The sequence below is a fragment of the Wyeomyia smithii genome, chromosome 2, assembly GCF_029784165.1.
Source record: "Wyeomyia smithii strain HCP4-BCI-WySm-NY-G18 chromosome 2, ASM2978416v1, whole genome shotgun sequence".
In the NCBI taxonomy this organism is placed as follows: domain Eukaryota; kingdom Metazoa; phylum Arthropoda; class Insecta; order Diptera; family Culicidae; genus Wyeomyia; species Wyeomyia smithii.
In genome coordinates, this window is record NC_073695.1 from 92491947 (window position 1) to 92497946 (window position 6000).

Genomic DNA, 6000 nt, shown 5'->3' on the forward strand with positions numbered 1-6000 from the left:
AAAAACGGCCAACTAGAGGAAATAAAAAGCACTTAGAAAGGAACAAACGTGAAATCGAATGTTTTTGAGTACTAAACTTCAATTTTCTCTCTGAAATGTGTGATAAACATGGATTTTGTTGTTAACTAAATTAAACATTGAAATCCACTCTACAAGTTGTTCTTTGACATCAAGCATCTAGCTTTATTAGTTTAGCCGCTATTTCACTTTAAAAGCAATAAGTCGCGCCTTCATTTAGTGTTGTAAGGATCACAATTGTCTGCTTCACTGTGTTTACTTAGATGCGTCGTTGCATGAAGGCGCAACTTTTTAACCGCAACATAACCGAAAACTGGAAAAAGTGAATAACTCTGCAATAGTTGAATTTTGACCAGAGCGTAGAAGGATTTTTTTCATCAAATAGGGTCCTCTATCGCCCCTTAAAGGATTTTAAGTAGCTACCTAACACCCTGTGTATGAAGCAATTTAACGTGTCAAATAAAATTGTAAACTGCGTCGTATTTCCTCTAAGTCGTATAAAATGCAATGTAAAGTTTCAAATTAGGCCATTTAAGGTAGCCTGCGAAGTTATACAAAATCGCAACCAATTTTTTTTACAATGCACGTATATGGCCTCCAGATTTGTACACACAGGCGCATTTCATGCATCTTATATGGTCATTTTTTACCAAATAAGGGTTCACTTAACAGAGTTGAGCGCGAGTTATTTGAACCAATTTGTTTGCTGGGTAGGAGTTTGTTTTTTTTTGATCAGGGAATTTAAAATGAGCAAAAAATCAGTGCCAGTGGCTTTTTTTTCGCAGTTAGTTCTAAATCAAATTTTGTCGGATAAGGACGCTCACAAGCAACCCCTCAACAACACTCAATATTGATTAGGTTGCTTGCTTTGGGTTTTCTCTTTTCTGGTGCAAAAACGAATAAGCAAATCCATGCCAAATGATCAAAAAATACACAAAATTTCATCGAGACCAATTCTATGCCAAGTGATATAAAAATTCGCAAAAATTCAATCGATCATTTTTGATTTGTTGTTGAAGTTTAGTGATTATGGCTTGATTTGAATGAATCTTTGCACACGTATCCAGCTTTTACGCAGCATAATGGCGGGTGCTATAATGCGCGTTCGTGATTTGTGAACCTCTCTGCTTACGTCAGATTCGTGATTTCTGCAGTTTTGGCAACATTAATGTTGCCAGATTAATTGTTTTTCTTGCGGAACACATGAAGAGTCAAACTGACGTAAGCAGAGTTGTCAAATGGTAGGTAACATATTACGAATTTTTCATTATAGCGTCCGCCATTATGGTGCGTAAAAAGCTGGATATCCAGCTTTTTACGCACCATAATGGCGGTCGCTATAATGCGTGTTCGTAATATGCGAACCTCCCTGCTTACGTCAGATTTGCGGTTTCTGAAAAATTGGCAACACAAATGTTGCCAGATATCTTTTTCCTTTGATAAATTGCATGAAGACTTCAAACTGACGTAATCAGAGTTGTCAAAAGGGTGGGTAATTTATCACGAACTTTGCATTATAGCGTCCGCCATTATTGCGCGTAAAAAGCTGGATGGCTTAGCAATAGACCATTTTACGAACTGACAGGTGTCACGGATCCTGCTGATATTGATGCTGCTTTTACGTGCGTTATGTCAGCGGTTCCGAGCTTTCTGTCAAAATTTCATTCATGAATTGAGTTCAGAAACGTCTCGTAAAATGGTCTATAGCAAACTGCGTATTTTTCACAAGTACACAGAAAATAATATCGTTTTAGGATTGACAGCGATCTGGTAGTTAAATTTACCATATGTATTTTTTGTCAAATTAACTACATTTTTATTTAAGACAACTGTAGTGTAGTTAAATTACCCGTGAAATTTCAACAACAATCTGTGGTTAATTTTACGACGATTTATAGCCTTTGTTGTAGCTTCATGAATCAGCCCGCATAATCAATAACCATAAACGGATGATAATCCATATGGTTTAGCGATACCCCATACAGTCAAGACTATATCCCGAACTAGGTGTTAGGCACGTTTTATGGTTATTGCTTAAGTGGGAGTGAAAATAACTACAACTCACTGCAGTTGTAGCGCGACTAACTACACCTTACCCACAAAATAGGCCTGAAAGCGTATTTTAGTTAAACTTACAACTACATTGTAGTTATTGCTTTCCTTGCTCGATCTGGTAATAAAAAGACGCCCTTTCTAAGTAAACATTGTTAAGTGGTGAGTCATTTTTAGTGCTATTGTAAATGCTTAGTGACCCCGAAGACATCGCTGGTGAGTAGAAACACTCTGCAAAATACCAAATTTCTTAGAAACTAGTTTTGTTTTTTTCCTCATGCCAGAAGCGGATGAGAATCCTGCACTTTGGCAACTCATAACCGATTCTTGGGGACTGAATCCGAAAATATACGCTATACTGATCGCTATGATTACACAATCCTTCCAACTCGTCTCGTAGTATGATGCTGGCCTAAGAAAGTTGAGTATTTAAGTAATTTAAGTTAAGTGAAAAAATGAATGTTATTGTTTGTTGTTTTGTTACATAACTTGTTTTCTTTCTAGGCTGGTTTTTCCACTTTCGCTGATGCATTTAACAAAGGTTACGAATTTGGCCTTGCTTTTATGCCTGACCGGAGGTTGTAGAGATTAGCCTTTGCATAATCACTCCTCTTTCCTGAATGTTGAACGTAGTAGACAACACCACAACGCGGTATTTGTTCTAACAAACTCGTTGTTAAGATAACGAAACCAACGCTGTTAAAATAACAACAAATAGGGCTTTGAATTCTAGTTATTCTGACAGTGAAACAGTCAAAATGACTGCGTAGCCCTCGGCTACAGTTTTCGTTAAAAATACTACAGGCATAGTTAAAATGAATGTTCCACGCGTTCGGTTCGAAATCGTCGGTGCTCTGTAGTTAATTTGAATCCCATTTATAGTTAAACTTGCTACAGCCTTTTTTTCAGTGTAGATTAATTTTTTAGACCTAAGAGTAATTTTCTAAAAGGGCGTATGCATTTAAGCAAAGATTATTCTTTCAAAGCATTGTAGCTCAGAAACCTCTGTTTGTAGAGAAAAACTGTCTGAGAGAGAGATTCTCTTGCGAAAATTTCGAACACTAATTTTGATTTACAAAATGTTGATTTTTTTCAAAAGTTAAGTTTTACACAATTTGACAAATTCCAATCATGTAGAGAAAAATCGAAATTTTCAGTTTACTATGAAAATACGCTTTTTTGTGAGTTATTTGTGGTTCTCCAGCAGCATTCAAAATATTTTTCACGTTATTGATACGTGAAATCCCCTATACATGTTCATTTTCTGTCATTTTGCATGATTTATGTTTATGTGTGAACATAACATCTACGTGAAAATCACATGCATACTATGTTTTATCACGTAGCATCTACGTCAACTTGACAACGTCAAACAGAATGAAGTATCGCGTGAACTCGTGCAAAAATCCACAGAAATCAAAATGGCGAAGCTGTTGCCTGATTCAGTCTTCGAACATAAAAAGGAATTTCTTAATGATTTGCCAATAAGTGAGCTTTATAAAAACCATAAGAAGCCAACATCGAGTCTTGAGCTTACAGATTTTACACAATTTCAGTTGAAATGGCAAGAAATTACCTGAACATGAATAGTTGCAGCTAACAGTAATTATCGCCGGCAAATGTCGCATTGTCATTTTGTTTTTTTATGTGTCGATCATTTACGAATTGGCGATTTTGCATGTTTGGATTATTTCTAAAAACTATTTCCAGTCTCTCAAAAATTTGAGGAACCACAATTGAAAATTATGGATTGTATAGAACGTAATAGCTATAGCTATCATGATATTTGTGTAGTTTGTGCATGTGAAAACATATGAAAGAAGGAAGGAAGTATTCTTTTGTGTTCACGCACATTATGACAATTACATATGAGATTTTCCGCAGGTGCGAACAGCCTTAAAAATCTCTTATAACGCTTTTAACATCTTAACTTTTAAATTTCAGCTCAATCGAAATTAAAATGAAGCAGCTCACTGGTTCACGTCGTTACTTGCGTCCTACAACGTGTTTAACCAAGACAAAGCGCTTCGTCTTCCGGGGCCTGTCTGTAAAAGTATCGTTTTATTGTTACTTTAAATGATTCAATAAAACTTACGCTCAAATAAATTTTTGTTCTCTGAGTAAACGTGCTGCTTGCACCGTTCGCTATCGTCACTATTTTTGTTTCACTTTATGGTTTTGACGTTTGTCAATTGGAATTTCAGCCGTAATTCAATTTATTTAAACAGTGGTGATAATACAAGAGATATTCATGATAATATGATGGTGATTTCCATTAACCAGTTTTCAACGCAAGATCGTTTCATTGGAAAGTGTTAATCTTCGAGAAATCAACACTAAATCACTTCAACTTGCAGTGTGATGTGACGAATTGAGTCAAATGCAAAAACACTTGAAGTAATCGTGACATTTTTTTATAGTGTATCCGCAGACAGACGTCCAAGCTGAGTTCCAAACTTGTGTAAAGTTTTTTGTAGTAGCAATCCGTAACCAGATAGCGCTACCAGTACCGCCAGCCTCGTACACCAGCGAAAAAAAAATGTATTGTAGCGATAAGGTCACCAGGCGGCGCTAGTGTACAAGTGATTTATAACGCAATTTACTTTGGAAATTTACACGGAAATTTTGATCAATGTTGTTCTTGCTTGGACGTCTGTGAATCCTGCACTTTGGCAACTCATAACCGATTCTTGGGGACTGAATCCGAAAATATACGCTATACTGATCGCTATGATTACACAATCCTTCCAACTCGTCTCGTAGTATGATGCTGGCCTAAGAAAGTTGAGTATTTAAGTAATTTAAGTTAAGTGAAAAAATGAATGTTATTGTTTGTTGTTTTGTTACATAACTTGTTTTCTTTCTAGGCTGGTTTTTCCACTTTCGCTGATGCATTTAACAAAGGTTACGAATTTGGCCTTGCTTTTATGCCTGACCGGAGGTTGTAGAGATTAGCCTTTGCATAATCACTCCTCTTTTCTGAATGTTGAACGTAGTAGACAACACCACAACGCGGTATTTGTTCTAACAAACTCGTTGTTAAGATAACGAAACCAACGCTGTTAAAATAACAACAAATAGGGCTTTGAATTCTAGTTATTCTGACAGTGAAACAGTCAAAATGACTGCGTAGCCCTCGGCTACAGTTTTCGTTAAAAATACTACAGGCATAGTTAAAATGAATGTTCCACGCGTTCGGTTCGAAATCGTCGGTGCTCTGTAGTTAATTTGAACCCCATTTATAGTTAAACTTGCTACAGCCTTTTTTTCAGTGCAAGCTGAGTTCCAAACTTGTGTAAAATTTTTTGTAGTAGCAATCCGTAACCAGATAGCGCTACCAGTACCGCCAGCCTCGTACACCAGCGAAAAAAAAAATGTATTGTAGCGATAAGGTCACCAGGCGGCGCTAGTGTACAAGTGATTTATAACGCAATTTACTTTGGAAATTTACACGGAAATTTTGATCAATGTTGTTCTTGCTTGGACGTCTGTGAATCCTGCACTTTGGCAACTCATAACCGATTCTTGGGGACTGAATCCGAAAATATACGCTATACTGATCGCTATGATTACACAATCCTTCCAACTCGTCTCGTAGTATGATGCTGGCCTAAGAAAGTTGAGTATTTAAGTAATTTAAGTTAAGTGAAAAAATGAATGTTATTGTTTGTTGTTTTGTTACATAACTTGTTTTCTTTCTAGGCTGGTTTTTCCACTTTCGCTGATGCATTTAACAAAGGTTACGAATTTGGCCTTGCTTTTATGCCTGACCGGAGGTTGTAGAGATTAGCCTTTGCATAATCACTCCTCTTTTCTGAATGTTGAACGTAGTAGACAACACCACAACGCGGTATTTGTTCTAACAAACTCGTTGTTAAGATAACGAAACCAACGCTGTTAAAATAACAACAAATAGGGCTTTGAATTCTA